This window comes from Sarcophilus harrisii, chromosome 6, assembly GCF_902635505.1.
Source record: "Sarcophilus harrisii chromosome 6, mSarHar1.11, whole genome shotgun sequence".
Lineage (NCBI taxonomy): Eukaryota > Metazoa > Chordata > Mammalia > Dasyuromorphia > Dasyuridae > Sarcophilus > Sarcophilus harrisii.
The window spans coordinates 94,137,066-94,156,657 of NC_045431.1; the positions used below are offsets into that span (position 1 = coordinate 94,137,066).

General features: G+C 32.6%; 1 protein-coding gene and 1 non-coding gene across 2 annotated transcripts in view; one reads left to right on the forward strand and one right to left on the reverse strand.

Moving 5' to 3' along the window:
* TLL1 (tolloid like 1) overlaps positions 1-19,592 on the forward strand; it is a 280,048-nt gene that overhangs the window by 82,794 nt on the left and 177,662 nt on the right. The gene's annotated exons all lie outside the window — the stretch shown is intronic.
* On the reverse strand, positions 5,638-5,740 carry LOC111721331. Its single transcript, XR_002770588.1, has one exon. It is a non-coding gene; the product is annotated as a U6 spliceosomal RNA (small nuclear RNA).

Genomic DNA, 19,592 nt, shown 5'->3' on the forward strand with positions numbered 1-19,592 from the left:
TAAATCTAATTATCAATATGAAACAAGACACAAAAAATAGATGTTCAGTGTGGAATACAAATCAGAGAAGAATTCCCTATAAATGATGAGGTCATTTTGATATCTTGCTTTTTAAAGTTGATGGTGATTTGACTGAATGCATGTTAAGATTGTGGAACTTCCTTAACTAAATACAAAACCAGTCAAAACAGTTGGACCTAATTCTTTGTAGAAAAATAATTAAATGGTGATAGTTACTGTCATCCAAGATTACAACTTATATTATTAATATTATTACTCCATCAACATGTTTTATCCAAAGCAAGAATCATGGGAAACTTGTAATTTTCAATGATATGAAGTTGTTTTTGATCATAGAGTAAGGTAAAACATTTAACATGTCTTTTTTTTTTTAAACATATATCCAATGATGTCATGTTGCTATATATCATGGAACATCACAAGCTCAAAAAAATAAAAAATTACTGGCAAATCAAACAGTGAGCTTGTTGGATGTAGCACACTTGCTTTGATGACACATATAAGAGATGCATAAAAATATGATCTAGAAAAAGAGATGGGTTGATTATTTAGTGAGAGCAAGGATCACAAGGAACCCAAATGTTAGAAAGCACATTTTTAAGGAAAATCTTCAGCCAATTGTGTGACTCCTGTCTGAAGAATGAATGGGAAAATGTGAATGAGAGTTATAAAGGTTTAGAAGAAAATATTGGGATGCAATTTATACTTTGATGAATATTTTCATAAATAAACTAATTGAAATATTGAAGTATTTGGTAAAAAATATAGATACAAATTTTATGCCAGAAAATGTTAAACAAACTATGAGTCAGAGTTTTCTAACTTTTATTAATTCACTATTGTTTTTAGTACTCTTCTTTGGCCAATAAATCCCTTTGGAAAAAAAAATGAGGTTACACATATGTTACTAATATCATCTTTTAAAATCATGGTAAAGCAGAGTAATAAAAAAGTACAAATCTGTTAAAGTAGACTTGAAGGAGTTTTTGCTTTCCAACTTTCTATAATGTTTTTAAACTGGACTTTTAAGATAAAAATGTTGTATTTTTTATGAAGTCAGTAAACTCTTTTATTAGTAAATTTTACTTGTGTTATAAGCCATACTGTGCACTGTCATAAATCCCAATGACATCTTAACCTTGAGATCTGCTTAAAGCCATGAAAAGATCTTTTAGAACAGAAGTTCATCCCCATTTTGGGGAGGAGTATGTCATGGACAACTTTGGCAGTCTGGTGAAGCCTTTGGACTCTTCTCAGACAAATCGTTTTCAATGTTTGAAGCAAAATAGAGGATTACAAAGGAAACTAATTAATCTGGAGTAAAGATACTTTCCCCCTCCTCATCCATGTTCATAGGCACTTAACATTTAATGATTAATAAAAGGAATGTTTTTCTTATTGGTAATTATAAGAAATGATTTGTATTTTGAAAATGAGAGGGAAATTTACAAATGATGTCATTTTAGAAGCAGGGTACAATACTTCAAAGAATAGTAGACAAGACATCAGCAAGATTAACTTCAATTAGTTCTTTAGTGATCTTGAAAATTTTATTTACCATTATGGATCTTAATTTGATCATCTATAAAATTAGAAGTTTGAATTACATAATTTTTAGAATCATTTCCAATTGTAGTATAAAGAACACTGGATTTGGTAGAAGACCAGGATTGGGTTCTGGCTCCATTTAACTAGATCAGAGGCTGTTAACTTTGCTAAATTTCACTTTTTTATTGGATTAAGGGAAAGGATAAGTCACTTAGCTAACTTTGTTGTGAGGATCAAATGAGAAAACATCTATAATGCTTTGTAAGTCTAATACTTTCAATGTGAATGCATAATAAGGAAGTTGTTATTATTTCTGTGGGCCTCTGAGAACTCTTCCATGAGGTCTAAGATCAAAACTCTTTTGTCAATAATAGTAACATTATTTGACTATTAAAATACTCTTCCATCTTATAACTATGTATTTGTATAAAGCCAGATTTTCTTCATATAATTTAACAAAGATATATAATAATATATTGAATTTAGAAGCATATGTGAAAATCTATATATTAAACCCTGGAAACTAATAAAAGAAAAAATACGCCAAACTTCTCAAAATTATTTCTGTTATGGAAAATAATCATTTCTCTAAAATATTAACAAAATGTTTAAATAAGCATATCTTATGTATGAAACTGAGGACTAACAACAAACCTAAGACCTCTTTTTCTTAAATTTTATTTTTACTTTCATTTCCAAATTTTCTTCTCTCCCTTTACTCCTTTCTCTACACAGTGAAAATAAATATAATACTCACTGTACATTATCAAATCATACAAAGCCTATATTTCTACATTAGTCATGATCTGATAACAAGACAATACAAAACAAAACAAGGAAAATAAAAAAAAAAACGGAAAATAGCTTCAGTATTCATTTTGATTCCATTCATTCTCTACACAGAAGTGGTTAACACTTTACATCATGAATTCTTGGAGTTGTGGTAGATCATTTTATTGATCACAATTATAAAATTTTTCACAGCATTTTTCACAATTTTTCACATTGCTGTTACTATGTAGATTGTTCTCCTAGTTCTGATCACTACTTTGCTTCAGCTAATATAAGTCTTCCCAGGTTCTTTTGAAGCTATCTTCTTCCTCATTTCTTACAGCACAACAGTATTCCATCACATTCTTTTTTGCCATAATTTGTTCAGACCTTCCCCAATTGATAATTATTTTTTCAATTTCCAATTTTTTTTGCCATCAAAACAAAAAAGAGAAATGCTATCAGTATCTATGGTAATGTGAGTCATTTTCTTTTTTGTTTGATCTCTTTGGATTATAAATGGAGTGGAGATTTTGCTGGCTCAAAGATTACACAGCTTTGTTGTTCTTGAGGCAGAATTCCAAATTGTTCTTCAGAATGGTTAGACTAGGCCACAGTTCTGCCAGTAGTGCATTAGTGTACCTATTTACCCCTCATTCCCTCAACATATGTCATTTTTCTTTTCTATAATTTTAGCCAATCTGATGATTGTGAGGTGGCATTTCAGAATTGTTTTAATTTGCATTTCTTTAATTCTTAGTGGTTTAAAGCATTTTTTCATATGATTATTGATAATGTTGATGTCCATTTTGAAAACAGCCTGTTCATATCTTTTGACCATTTAGCAACTGAGGAAAGGCAATTATTTATTTATTAGTATGTCTTGCAAACTTTGTTCAGTTCCATATATATTTGAGAAATGAGATATTTGTCAGAAAAACTTGATGTAATCCTCCCCCACTCACCCTAATTTCCTGTATTCATTATAATTTTGTCTGCATTGTTTTTGTTTTTGAAAACAATAACTTTTTTATGTATCAGAATGATCTACTCTCAGCCTGTCCCTCTCATGCCCCCTACCCTGTCCTGAGAACCTCTCTATCCCTTGTTTGTGTGGTCATGAATTCTTTACATAATCCATAGATATGGCCAATTTTCCCACCCCACTCTAATTAGCTTATGTAATCATCTGTTGTTTGTCCTTTAGTTTTGAAGAGGATCTATGACATCAAGAGAGTGATGTCTTGACTTGAATTTGAGTGAGAATTCTACAAAGTCATCAGCCTTACACTCTCCTCCAGTGGCAAGACAAAGGTCAAGATGACTGGCAATGAGCCAGGATGCATTGGGTGACCTTTGTTTTTCTAAATTAAAATCTTTCACTTTATGATTAAATTATGTACCCATTTCAAACTTATCTTGATATATGATAGAATATAGTAATGTATTGATCTATGCCAGACTACTTTTCAGTTTTCTCAGCAATATTTGTCAAATAGTGAGTTCTTCTTCCTTTATCTGGGAAGCTATTGTGCTCATTGGCTCCTGTTTATTGTGTATTTATATTTTCATCGATCAATCACTCACTTCTTTTCCATTTAAGTTGTTCTGATGCTTACTTCTTTGTAATATAGTTTCAGATATAATCTTGCTAGATTCCATTTCTCCACATTTTCTTTCACTGATTCTCTTGATAGTTCTGACCTTTTTTTCCCCCACCACATGAATTTCATTATTACTTTTTTTTTTTTAGCTTATCATTTCTCTTTATTTGCTTTCTTTTATGTGCATGTGTTTACATATTCTTCATGGGCATTTTGCCATACAATCTTTTGTTATAAACAAAATATAATTTTTGTACACTTCATCTCACAATTTACAGTATACATGGGTTTCGTGTGGTTTCAAGTGGGGAAAAAAAGGGAACAAAAGTGTTCACCTTTTTTATTCCAACATTCATGACACTGTCAATTGGAGTGTATAAATCTCAGACTTCAATTTCTTGATTCCCTAAAACACAGGAGTTGCATTACATGATTTGTGAGGTCTCTTCTATTTCTAAATCTTTTTTTTTTTTATTATAGCTTTTTATTGACAAAACATATGCATGGATAATTTTTAAACATTGACCCTTGCAAAAACTTCTGTTCCTTCTTTTCCATCTCCTTCCCTCCATCCCTTCCCCTAGATGGCAGATAGTGCCATAAATGTTAAACATATTAAAGTATATGTTAAATACAATATATGTATACATATTTATACAGTTATGTTGTTGCACAAGAAAAATTAGATTTAAAAAGAAGGTAAAAATAACCTGGGAAGAAAAACAAAAATGCAAGCAAAGAGCAATAGAAAGAGTGCAAATGCTATGTTATGGGTGTAGCTGGTTCTGTTTATCACTGATCAATTGGAATTGATTTGGATCCTCTCATTGCTGAAGATAGCCTCTTCCATCAGAATTGATCTCATATAGAATTGTTGTTGAAATGTATAATGATCTCCCGGTTCTGCTCATTTCACTTAGCATCAGTTCATGTAAGTCTCTCCAAGCCTCTCTGTATTCTTCCTGCTGGTCTATCCCAATTTACTCAGCCATTCTCCCATTAATGGGCAACCATTCAATTTCCAGTTTCTAGCCACTATGAAAAGGGCTGCCACAAACATTTTTGCACATACAGGTCCCTTTTCCTTCTTTAATATCTCTTTGGGATATAAACCCAGTAGTAACACTGCTGAGACAAAGGGTATGCACGGTTTGATAACTTTTTGAATATAGTTCCAGAATGCTTGGATTCATTCACAACTCCACCAACAGTGCATCAGTGTCCCAGTTTTTTCACATCCCCTCCAACATTCATCATTATCTTTTCCTGTCATCTTAGTCTCATTGTTACTTTTTTTTAGCGCTACACTTCAATTCTTTGATATTTTCATTTGTATGGCAGTAAAGAAATTAACTTACATAATGTTATTTTTATTTATTGGCTTGATCTACATATGAGTAATTAATATTCTACAATTATTTAGAATTTTCTTTGTGTGAAGAATGTTTTGTAATTGTTCTTGTTAGTATCTTCATGAATAGATTTCCAAGTATTTTATACTGTCTGCAGTAATATTAAATGGATTTTTTCTGTTACTGTAAGTTTTATTGTTAATATATAGAAATTGTTAATATATAAAAATAATTTGAGTGGGTTTATTGTTAATGCTGCAATTTTGCTAAAGGTGTTAATTGTTTCAACTAGTGTTTTCAGATGAATCTATAGGTTTCTGTGGATATACCATAATATCAGCAAAAATATGAAATTCTTCACAAATCTGCATGTTTTCATTGAATAGGAACCTTGCTATTTTCCTCTGTATTGTTTCAATGTTATCATATGCGCTCTTTAAGTGAACTCTGCTCTGTTTCTTCTGAAAAATTGGCACAGCAAAATTCATTTAGTGTCTGCATGAGCCTGGCCAAATATTTATCTTCTCTCACCTTAGTTTCTTCCCTCATAAGTAGAAGTAATAATATTTATATTCTGTCTTGTACTATAGTGCTAGTCTAGTGAGGAAAGTGCTTTATAAATATTAATACTTTTTGCAAGTATATTATTATTGCATGTTAAACTTTACTATTAAATTGGTGTTAATGAAGAGCAAGCAATGGATGTATAGGTCTTCTGTAGAGACGTTTTTACTAATCAGAAATGACTCACTCTATTAACAAAAATTAAAACTAAAAAGCCAAAGACAAATTCTCATAATAACAGCATGGTAAAATGCCACCAAAATTAAAAGCTTTATGAAAGAAATTTCATGGAGATTGCATCTTTTTTTACTAATTCATTTAACTAAAGATTACAGATCACTTTTCTGTTTTGTCAAAATAGGAATTGCAACATAGTTCACCAATACACAAATAAATTGGGCAATTATGGAACTTATTAGTCATTTAGTACATTAACAGATAGTTACTAATAATCTTACAAGGCCAAACTTATCTTGCAGAAATTTAAAAATTCTCCATGATTTGGTAATTCTTGAACAATTAGAAGTTCTGATTTTTGGAATTGAAGGCAATTTGTCTTTTCTCCCTCTCCCCCTTTTAAAGCTTTTAGTTAAATGAATCAAAAAGATCTTTGTTGTTGGTGTTACTATATGATAGAACCTTGACAAAAATTATCCTCTGAGACTTCATTGTGACACAGAGATGGCTATAGGTTGTCCCAACCTATGCCAGCAGATCATAAATGCTAGCAGACTCTTCCAAAGTTTTGAATACAGGTTTAGAGATGGATTGTGTGTATATAGGAGCATGCTAAAGTTTAAAGGGGTTCTTTGCTAAAACATTAAACATTCAGACCATTTCTACCACTCTGGCTGTGCTGTTAAGAAAAATGGTAATGGAAGAGGAGATTGCAATTTCAGAACAACTATTGGGAAATATTTTTAGATTTGTTTTCGTGGGTAACTGGAGTTTGTCTATTTTATCATCATTTGACCACATTTTTGCCAGAGTATAAATTACATTCTACTTTTAAAAACTGATAGCACTGGTAATGACTAGTATTCATGTCTTTAGACACTTCCACTGTTAATCTGTTTTATATATAACTAGGACAACTCTCTCTCTCATCTACTACTGTTATCACATTGGGCCTGCCTTCAAGAATTTGAAATTACTCCTCATTGCTAAAAATGATAAACTTTAAACTCCTTAGTCTGTATTCAATGTTTTCTGCAACATAGGTGTTACACATCTTTTTAGACTTGTGTATAACCGTTTTCTAACATGGAGCCTTTGAAATAGTCAAACTGGGCTTCCTACTATCCTTAGAATATATCTTATCATTTGCTGCCTCTTCCCTTTGTTTAATTCCTTTCCCTTATCTGAATAAAACAATTCTTTATGATTAATGTACATTTGTTCATGCCCAACATGCTCTTTGTTTTCTAAAGTCAATTGCTAATTTAACTGTCCATACCTTTCCACATTTTTCCAAATCCACTGACCTCATCATTTCTTACAACATAGAAATATTCAACCTTATACTGCTGTTTATTTTAAATAGTCTAAAACAATATTGATTAATAGGGCTGGCATATAGTTCTTGCTAGTGTAACCACTTCTTGTCCTGGGAGAAGGGAGATGGTATGTCTGGCTTCAGGACTTCCTCTCAGTTCTCCCCTTTGGCTTGAAACCCTGAAATCAAGAACTCTGTCCTATAAATTCTCATAGCCAGCAGCAATTGTGCCCCATTGCTTTGCACTCATTGATCATGTGCTGGTTCCTTCTTGCCCAGGACAGTATCTTGGCAGGGTTAGTTGGGCCTAGTGCTCCTTATTAAATAGGCAGAGGTGACCAATTTTTCCTGACCCAGGCACTGGACTCCCCGCATTGTCAGCCAGACTTTCATCCTGCCTGGGAGGTTGAAAACTCCTGTGGCTGGAGCTGAGGTTACCTCCCAACACAGCCAGCTCAAGTCTTGTGACTATTTCAGTGGAACTATCCTGGAGGTGTTTACACTTCTCTGGGTTAAACTTCAGTCCTGGTGTCTTTCTAAATTTTCTTCAATTGTTCCAGGAGAATCTCTAGTCTGCCCCAACTCTTACTTGTTTTTAAGTATCCTATGGTTGTCCTGAGGTGCAACTTTGTCTAGTTTGTGGGAGAAAATTGGATAGCTTGGAATTTTCTGACTTACTTTGACATCTTCCCAGAATCCTTTCCATGCTCAGTTTTCTTACCTGGACCTTTGGCCTTTCTTTAGGCAAGCTGATTATTAGCAAAACAAAAATGACTCAATGTGGATCCCCACAAAGTTTAACCCACTCACTATAAATCAGATCCAAAGAGAATCCAACCTCAAGATATGTATCAGCCCCAGCTTATTCTTAGCAGACATTACAGACAGATGCTACCACAACCAGCTAAAATGATTTATTATGTAAACTGATTCAAATTGTGACTCCTGGGAAGTCACTTTAAATCTTGGTGCCCCAGGCAACTTCTTAAGACCAGAAGTTGCCAAGTAATGGCTGTTGTGCATTGTTAAGAGCAGTTTCCTCATTTGGAAAACCCTATGCTGATTAATTTACAAGTCCAGATCTTCCTTCTCCACACTGCTACCCTGTCCCCCTCCCAAAAACCCCCCACCAAATACTCAAACCCAATACCCAGAAATATTAGTATTAAATAATACTTAAATAATTAAGGTAATAAATTAAAAATGAATAATTTTACATTAGTTAAATTAATTAAAATTAATATTAAATATATAAAAATAAAAATTATTTCTTAAATTAGGAAAAATTCTCACCTTCCTACCCCCTCTACCATCATAAAAACAAAAAAGGAAAATAAAGCTTTTCTTATAAACATAAAAATTCTCACGTTGGTCATGTCCAAAAAAATCCCAATCTGTACTCTGAACCTATCACTTCTCTATCATAAAGTAAATACTTTCATCATGAATCCTTTCAAATGGTGAGTTCCTCAATATGTCAAAGTTGCTTGTTTTTATGATATAGCTGTCACAATTATTCTGATTCTGATTATGTCATTTGGATTCAGTTTCTTCAAATCTGCTTGTTTTTTTTTTTCTGAAACTACTCCCTTCTTAATTTCTTAATCACATTTAAATACCAAAACTTGTACATTCATTTTCTTATGGATAAATACTCTCCAAGTTTTCATTTCTTTGCCATCACAAATAGTAGCTCTAAATATCATGTATATATATATAATATGTATCTCTATATATTTAAAGAAAACAATGTTATTTTTTCTTTTAATAGTATTTTATTTTTCCAATTACATGTAAAGATAGTTTTCTACATTTATTGTTTATATGACTTTGAATTTCAAATTTTTCTCCCTCCCTCCTTCCCTTTTTCCTCCACAAGATGGCAGGCAATCTGATATAGGTTATACATGTACAATCATATTAAACATATTTCCATATTAGTCATGTTATGAAAGAAGAAACAATGAAAGAGAAAAAATCAATGAAAGAAATAAAACCAAAAAAAATTGGAAAATTTTATGCTTTATCTACATTCAGACTCAATAGTTCTTTTCCTGGATGTGGATAACATTTTTGATCATGAGGTTTCTGGAATTGTCTTGGATCATTATATTTTCAAGAGAAGGCTATATCATATCTGATCATTGCACAATGTTGCTGTTACTATGTGCAATGTTTTCCTGTTCTGCTCACTTAACTCAGCATAAGTTCATATAAGTCATTCTAGGTTTTCTGAAATATGTCTGCTCATCATTTCTTATAGCACAAAAATAGATTTCTATTACATTCATATACAACCACTTGTTCAGCAGGAAAACATAAACCCTAAGAACCATCAAATTATGAATGAGAAAATAATGATCTTCAATCAATCCTGGTTCATTTAGGGTTCTTGAAACAGTCATTCTTGGTAACCCCTTTCAAATGCCCCTTTAATCAGCTTATTTCGCCTTGAATCTTGGTTGTTCCTTATAGCCATCCAACATTTGAAAATAGTTTCACTTGGAAATTCTGAAAGAGACTTCACTTTCAACACTGTTCTGGCAGAGTGATCTTCCCAGTAGATGCACTTCCCTGGTTCCAAATCACTCACAGAGGTTCCCTAGTTAATGATTTTATATACATATCTATCTATCTACTATTTATCTTCTATCTATCTATCTCAATCTGCACACACATATACACACATACATACACACACACATACACACACACACATATATATCTTTAGAATTTGTTTTGCTTAAGGGCATTCATTTTTTGATCTATTTTATCTTTTTATTCATTCCTATACCTTTTACCTTTTCTTGCCTGTTCCCTGTTGAGTGAAATGTTTTTTCTATACTTAGCTTTCTTTGACAAGTTCAGATGAGAAGGATGTGCAACTATTTGTTCCTTCCCTAACATACCCAGATAATAAATATAATGATAAATAAGAATATGACAAATTCTTAAGAGAGGTAGCTAGGCTGAAGTTAAATAAGAGTTTATACTGAAGTGGAGAGGGATTATAAAAGAGATAGCATTTGAAATAGAATTTTTATGAATGAGTTATCGGATAGAACTGTATGAAAAGGAGAGAGGAGAAAAGAGTAGAATATTCCAGGCATATAGTTCAGAATGAGAAAGTATTGATGAGAATGATAAAGTACATTCTAATTTAAAACTGGTGGTAGGTGTGTTATGTAGAGGAGCTCCAGTGAATAATGCATTTGATGAGAATGTGAAAGACCTTTGTTTAAGTATGTCTCTTTTTGAATATTTAGACAGATAATATATATATATATATATATATATATATATATTTAATGATAGCTTTTTAATTACAAGATATATGCATGGGTAATTTTTCAGCATTGGTCAATGCGAAACCTTTTGTTCCAATTTCCCCCTTTTTCCCCCCCACCCCCTCTCCCAGATGGCAGGTTGACCAATACATGTAAAATATGTTGAAGTATAAGTTAAATACTATATATGTATACATACCCACACAGTTATTTTGCTGTACAAAAAGAATCAGACTTTGAAATAGTGTTCAATTAACCTGTGAAGGAAATAAAAAATGCAGGTGGGCAAAATAGAAGGATTGGGAATTCTCTATGTAGTGGTTTATAGTCATCTCCCAGAGTTATTTCGCAGGATGTAGCTGGTTCAATTCATTACTGCTCTATTGGAACTGATTTGGTTCATCACATTGTTGAAGAGGACCACGCCCATCAGAATTAATCATCGTTAGAATTTTTGTTGAAGTATATGATGATCTCCTGGTCCTGCTCATTTCACTCAGCATCAGTTCATACAAGTCTTTCCAGGTCTTTCTGAAATCATTCTGCTAGTCATTTCTTACAGAACAATAATATTCTACAGCATTCATATACTACAATTTATTCAGCCATTCTCCAATTGATGGGCATTCACTCAGTTTCCAGTTTCTGGCCACTACAAAGAGGGCTGCCACAAACATTCTTGCACATACAGGTCCTTTCCTTTCTTTAAGATCTCTTTGGGATATAAGCCCAGTAGTAACACTGCTGGATTAAAGTGTATGCACAGTTTGAGAACTTTTTGAGTATAGTTCCAAATTGCTCTCCAGAGTGGTTGGATCCATTCACAGTTCCACCAACAATGCATCAGTGTCCCAGTTTTCCCACATCTCCTCCAACATTCATCATTATCTTTTTCTGTCATCTGAACCTGACACATACTGGTTTATGATCCGCCAATCTATTAACTACACAATGTTCTCTGTCCTGGTTAAGAAATTCTCACCCTGGAACCTATGAAATCACAGGCCTGGTATTATTTATATTTTATTTAATAACATATGTAATGTATATGTCATATTCATATATTTATAAATTGTTTGATATAATAAAAAAACTAAAGTAGGTAAAGCAATTGCTATATAAAATAAGAAAAACTAAAAACCCAGAATGTTTTTATAACAGTACAGATTGCAAATGTAGAGGTGAAGTCTGAAACCAAATCTAACTGAGGTAGTAGTACATATGAAAATGATTTGATGTGAAGAGCACAATGGTTTATATGAATATTAGATAATTAATTTTAAGTTTCAAGAAGGCAAGATTCACATTCATATGTTATTTATATTTGTAGCTCCATAAGTACCTAGCACAGTTCTTTATTACATAGTAAAAGCTTATTATTCTCTGCTGGGGAAGGAAAAAGCAAACCTCTCTAGTACTTTTGCCAAGAAAACCCCACATACAGTATGATCCAAGAAGTCTTACATGACAGGGTGTCTGAGTAACAACCAAAAATCTTATTATATCCTTATAGAATAGATGATTGTCCATTGCTAGTTTCAATGACTAAATGAGCAAATACTAGTTGAGTACAACTCTTTTCAAACTGCCTTAGTTTGTGTGTTTTTTTGAATATTAATAGTATCAGGACATTGTAGAATGGAGATTGTAGTAAAATTGTTCCTTCCCTAAAATTAGCTATGTTTAGTCAGTCTCCATTCATTTTTCTAGGGAGAAAAAATCCCAGTACTTGCAACAAAGGTAACAATAATAATATCTAGAAGAAAAAAAATCATTCTTAATGACAATGGAGAGGCAAAGAAAAAAACAAATTAGTATTAAAAAAAAAAGATGGGGAATTATTGTGTTGTATATACAGAGTTATTTGCATGTTTCTTCTCCATTAGAATATGAGCTCCTTGAGGGCCGAGACCACATTTTGGCATTTCTGTCCTCAGAGCTTTGCACAGTGCCTAGAACATTAATAAATACTTAATAAATGGTGCTGACTGACAATTTCTTAACTAAACATTTTGTTTTACAATGATCATAAATATTTTATTGGTCATATTTAATGATGTTTAGTGTTTTTGCTGCTGACATATGTGATCCTAATTGTTTTTGTGAAAACCCTTCCAAAATTGATATAGAAGCTTTTCTAGAATCATTCAATTGTAGAACATTATAGGAGGACTTGTTAAGACAGATCATTTCATCTGACCTTTCCCTGCTGTGGATGTGGAAATTGAGACCAAACAATACTATATTTTCTTTATTAGACTACCATTCTAACATGAACTTAGAACAAGATTTTGTTTTAGTGAGCAAAGTGAATTTGTGTTTTGGGAAGAATTATTGTTATTATCAGATTTGGCAGAATAATGATTGTATTTGAGTTTGCATTCTAAGCAAAAGGCAGCTTCAAAAATTTGAGGAAAAACAAAAACAAAATAGAGTTGCAGAAAAGGAATCAAATGGTGGAAGCTGTTGGACCAGAACTTCTAGCTTTTGTCCTTTGTAATGTGTTCCATTATTATCTAGGGTCATCATTTGTATATAGCCAACCAGAAATCTGCAGTGACTATGAAACCCTGCCAGATGGACAGCCTGCTCTCTCAAGTACATTGGCTCCCCCATGCTTTTCTCCTCCATCTGGAGTCTGGTTTGCTGTGCCAACACTGCAGCGATAGGGAGAATTGCTACCTGATTTCTCACTTCTGGACCAGCTCATCTTATCATCTATTTATATTTCACCTCCTGCCATAGCCCTCACATGGTTTGGTATTAGTTCTTTACCATTGGCAGAACACTTGACAACATTGGTCTTTACTTTAGGCAGTAGAGGAGTAGAATACTACTATAACCTTTCTTTTTTGATCTTCATTTTTCAAATGAAGAAATTGAGGTACAGCCATTTTTGGGGAGGGTTCATACTCTGCTTCTTGTATTGTGTTCAGTTAGGTTAAATGACCCTTAAAATTTCCTTTGGTGGCATTTGTTAGGGGAAAAAAGCTTGCTGAGACTCCCTAATATGTGTTCTGGCAAACCACTGTTGTTGAGTGATACACACTAGAGAATTCTGAGCTTTAGAGCCAAGGGAATGACCATGAAGGAAACTTGGCATTTCAGAGTAGATTCTCTCATCTCTTGAATTACATTCTTTTGTTTTTACTTGAAATGACTTTTATTATCAGTTGTCAATTGGTCCCCCTACAACCTCATCCCTGCCCCCATTAACTTTTGAGGGCAGTCTATTTTTGTAAGCAGTTTCCTTCATTTACATTTTATTTTATAATTTGTCTATTTTAATTCAAAATATTATTACTTATTTTCTCTTACATCTGTACCTTTATTTTTCTCTTTTGTATTTTTGTTTATTGATATTTCTATATTCCTGTCATTCCCCTTTCCTCCATTCCCACCCCTCTGTTTCATACACTTTTCTAATTAGTAGTACCCAGGATCACAGAACCACATAAACTGTGTACTTTTACATTATAACAAAGGGTGCTTAGCATAGTATAAAGTTGTGAAGGAATAATATTCGGAGCTACATAGTATTTAAAAAGGAGGGCGATGAAACTTGGAAGGCCTTATATATGAAGTGAAAGTTGAGTTGAGTTGTGAAGGAACTAGAGATTTCTCAAAGAAAGAAGGAGGAAATGCATTCCAGACATAGGGGCCAAGCCAGTTGTAACAGCACCAAGATGTGGCAGAGAATGTCTAGATCATTGCCTGTCACAGAAAGCAAAATGCAAGGTAAAGCATAAGATGATTAGAAAGATAGGAATGAAGTTTGGTTGGGAAGAGATTCAACTGTCAAACAAAAGTTTTCAGATTTGATCCTTAGGACAATAGGGAACCACTGAAGTTCATTGGCAGAGATATGACATGATTAAACCTGTGTCTTAAGAGAATGTCTTTGGCAGCTTTCTTGAAGATGGATTAGAGTGGGGAAAACCAAATAGGAGGTCACAGAAATGGTACTGTCAAGAGATAGAATTTCTTAAGTAGATAATAATTGAGAAAAATAGAAATGACAATTATTTTTAGGGGGTAGATTTCAGGAAGGAACACTTTTTTTTAAAAAGAGTATAGAAAGAAAATATTAAGAAAAAATAATTTGGTCATTTAAGATTGAATAATAACACTGAAATTAAAATAAAATTAGGGAAATTATTAGAATTGTTATAGATAAAAAGAAGGGATGATAGACATAAGAAAGACTCTGTATAAGAAAGACTTCAGGTGAGTAATGAAAATATATATTTTTTAATCTCAGGAAAATTTTAAGTAGATGATATATTCTTGAAGGTAAGTCCGAAGACTTACCCAAAGTATTGGAGATCTTTCTCTGAGTCATTATTTCATGAATAATAGTTTGGCTCTGTTATCCCTCACTCTCCTTTGTGATGATCAGCTTACTTCCTTTTCTGGTCTTAAATATTCCTTAAATCATATGTGAATAACTATAAAAAAGTATGAAAGAACATGATGACTTATAAGAACTTTTTCAAATAACTTGAGCTAATACATCCAAAGAATACTGTCCACTTTGGGTAGTTATCCTCATCCCTGTGGTGATCTCATTGTTCAGATTATTTTGGAACAACAAAAAAAAGTCTTTTTCCTTTGATTTTTAGAAAAAAGCCACAAATCATGTGGAACTATTTCTGTTGAACAGAATCATAATCAGGATAGAAAATATCATAAAAAATATCATGAAGATAAAGTAATGATTTTCTTATGTGGTTTACAAATTGGCAATTCTATAAGAGGTGTTTGACAAGTATTTTGATCACTGGTTGTAATGTAAGTGTATAGATAGTCTTTCCAGGGTGTTCAGGTCTAGTTCAGTTCAAAGGTTCAGACAGGGTTTTGGAATGATTTGAAATACCCATAGACAAACACAATTTAAAAAATATTAGGTTGACTACTACATAGAAAGGATATGAGCAAGGATACAGCACTAGCTCAAGTATATAAACCTTTGCCTTTTTTCTCTTTTCCCTCCCATTCAGATCTCTCATTTCTCTAAGGAAATTTATCTAATCAGCTGTGGGCTGATGAGCCAGAGGGGTTGCTGATTCACCCTACACTGGGATATTTTGTATGAGGAACCCTGAAGCCTCATGAGCTAGTCTTTTTGTGCCCCGGGGGGGATTTTTGAGCAATTGTTTCTTAAGCCAAACAAATATCAGGGACAGTTTCCATGCCTATTGGAGAAAAATAAGTCTAGCTGATTAGTAGGGATTGTAATGTATATTCCTCCTGTATTTCTACTTTGAAGAAAAATATTGTTTTAAACATATGTGTTTTTTGTTTATGTTTATTAAATTAACTTCTTGCTTTATAATCAAACCTTGAATTTAAACTCTGTTTTCTTTATTTTACATAGAATGTTAACTTGTACTTGATCTGATTGCAGTAGATGTATTAAGCAACTTAAGACCAACTTGCATTTATATAATGCTTTATCGTTTAATTATTTTATCTCATTTGATTTCCATATTATTTTTATTAATGTAGTAGTATTCCCATTTTAATGATGAAAAAATAGTTTTTTTGAAGTATTTATGTAAATTTAGGCTGTTATTTCAAATTTTAGCTATATTCCTTGTATTAAATCTTTTTGAAAAAAAATTTGCATGCATTGAAAATTAATTATGCTAAATGATCACAGTAATATTTACTCACTGTGACTTTCTAGAGATGTTTATACTCTTAGAGTATTGAATCAATGACCTGTGCTTAGAGCAGAAATGTGTGTATCTTTTATAGAATCTCTTAATGAATAAGGTTATCTTATGGTAGAGTTCAAAGAACTCTCATCTCATCAAAGAAGTTCTTATATTTGAAAGTATAATTAGTATTCTTGCGGCATAATTATAATTCTTTCACCTTTTTAGAGAACCTCATTTATTTTGAAGTTCTCCACATGGCACCAATAGCAAGATAATCACTCCATATTTGTATATAAAGACATGCAGAGTTGGGATGAGAGAAAATGACAAAGGAACCTTCCATTTAGGTTGTAAATCTAGAGATTAGGGTGTTAAAATTGGTGGTGACAAGATAGTTTTTGAGCAATAAGATGCCTAAAAGCTTATTTAAGTCAGGATTAGTTATGTTGTTTGTCCCCAAATTACAAATATATGGAAATATACTCTTTGGACACTTACCCTTAAAAAAGCACTTGATGGTCCCTTTTGTTTCCTGTATTATTAATCCATTATTTTCCCTCTCTTGTAGAGAAGCATATATTCTCTCAACATTTCCTTTAAATCCTTTTGACCATTTATATATATAACAAATTGGTAGGTAAAATGTAGGCAATGAAATATAGTAGAAATTGGCCTGGATTTGGAGGCCAAATATCTAAGTTTAAATCTTGGCTCTCCCAATTTACTAATGGGCAAATGAAGGAATATCACTCTAAGTCTCAGTTAACTCATCATAGGGAAGGATATTGAACTAAGTGATTTCTAATGTCTGTTGCAAATCTAAATGTATGAACTTATGACATTAGAATTTAGTTAAATTCAAATAAGCAATATTTTTGGTATATAAAAAATGCCAAAGCAAACTCTTTGGAAAACATGGCAGTAGAAATGTGTATGTGCTGATTTAATATGGTTAATTTTGGTTGAGCTAAAATATTTATTTTTTAAAGATCAAATTATATTCCAAAATAGAGGGAAACATACTGTGGCGAAAAGAACATTGCCTGTGGACTGAGGAGGTCTTGGTTCTAATATTGACTAACCTTTGTGATGTTGGAAAATTCATTTAATTTTTCTGAGCCCTAATTTCCTTATTTATAAAATGAGTTGTTAGATGAAATTATTCTTATGGTCTTTTGTCTCTAACTCTCAGATTCATGAAATAATATAAATGCTAACATGGAGCTACTCCAAATAAGTTTTTAAACAATATTATATATACCACAATATTAAATCACCCAGCTTTGGGACCAATGTGGAATCATGGAAATGTCTTAGTTTATTAGCTATGTCATATAAAAATGTTACTTAAGACTTGTGGGTTTTATGTTAAACATCCTTCAACCTTTCACAGTCTTAGGACTCAGGACTTAAGATCACAAATCCTCTTTCAGAATATCATATTAATGCCCTGTTTATCCTGAATTTGAAATTGTAAAACCCCCAAAATTCTGAATAACAAATATATACCAGGAAGTGAAAAATATCTTTGGTTCTTATTTAGCTCAGATCTTAATATAATTTTTAAGAAGTCTGATTATATCTTATGCGCTAATTCCTAGTAGATTGGAATCAATAAAGGAGAAAGATTAGAGTCAGAGACAAGTTCTGTGAGAGCAGAACAATACTAGGGGCTAGGTGCTATATTGTTTGATGAAATGCATTGATAGTCAATTTCTTTTAAAAATGTGCATAGTAATAGAAAAATAGTATAGGAAAATGTTTTCAGAGCGTGTTAAAAAATCAATATTGAGGAAAATTTCAAGAAATAGGTTTTTGTTTATTTGTTTGTTTTGCTGAGGCAAATGGGGTTAAATGACTTGCCCAGGGTCACACAACCAGGAAGGTGTTAAGTGTCTGAGGTCAAATTTGAACTCAGGTCCTTCTGACTTCTGGGCTGGTGCTCTATCTACTACACCAATTACCTGCCCCTAATTTCAAGAAATTGTAATGGCATTTTAAAATACTATTAGAGACAACAGAGTTTATTAAATATAATAAGATTAAATCAAGATACAATAGTATTTTAGAAATATTATTAAATAAATCATAACTTTTTACATAATATCAAAGTTACATATTCACACACATATTTATATGTGTGCTTATAAAAAAATGCATTTGTAGTGGCACATAAAGTGGATAGAAAGGTGGTCTTATAGTATCATTGTTAGTTTGAGGATATTTTTGAGGAATTTTACATCCTGATAGTTGCTCCTATTTCTTGGGAGATAGTCTGTGTTATTTATAATGGTTTTTCTTATTGTGACCTTGAAGTGTTTTCTACCATTACTAAGATTGCTAACTTCTGGACTGTCTTTTGTTTAAAATTTTTCTCCACTTGAATATGAAAGATGAGAATCCAACTGCCTGGCTTTCAGGGTGTTCAGTTTCAATTCATTCCTCATGTAAGAAAATTCCATAACACAAAAAATGGACTCAAAAGTTGCCACATTTGGCTACCATTCCATTCATTTGGTGAATGCTAAGGGGAAAATTGGTTGCTTCAAATCCAATCTCTGGTCATATGATCTCTGTATCAGAAGAGAAAATCTTGGCAAAGCCTCAACAAAGAAAAATTAAAGTAGGAAGAAATAGTTTCAATTGATATTTCCCAGGGGGAGTTGAAGACAACTTTAGATGTACCAGGGATTTAAAAGGGATGTCCTTGTCTTGTCAACCATTATGTAGCAGAAGGATTCATTTCATATCATCTTAGAAGTGCTCTCTGGCATTTTTCATGGGGGTGTAATTACAGGCAGTTAATGTTTTAATTTAACAGTTGGAACACCTCATTTAGGGTAGTGGGAATTATGTTTATAACAATTGAGGTGAAACATAAAGAAAAAAAATGCGTGATTTTAATTTTAAAGTATTTAAAATCTAAAAACTTTAGTAGTTTAAATTTTTTTCTTAAATGCTTTTTATGTGGAAAAATGGGGAATGGGGTGTGTGAGGGGAGATAAAAGTATAAAGGGAGAATAGGAAGGGAAAAGGGTAAGAACATAGAGAAGGCAAGTACAGAGAGGAAGAAAAGGATGGGGAAAGGGAGGAAAGCACAGAGTCAGAGAAAAGAAGGAGGCAGAGGAGGGGAGGGGGACAAAAACAGAGAGAGAGAAAAAAAGAGAGAGAGATAGAGACAGAGAGACATACACAGAGACAGAGAGACAGAGGGAGAGAGACACACACAGAGACAGACAGAGAGAGAGAGAGATATGGAGGGAGATAGAGAGATAGAGACAGAATAA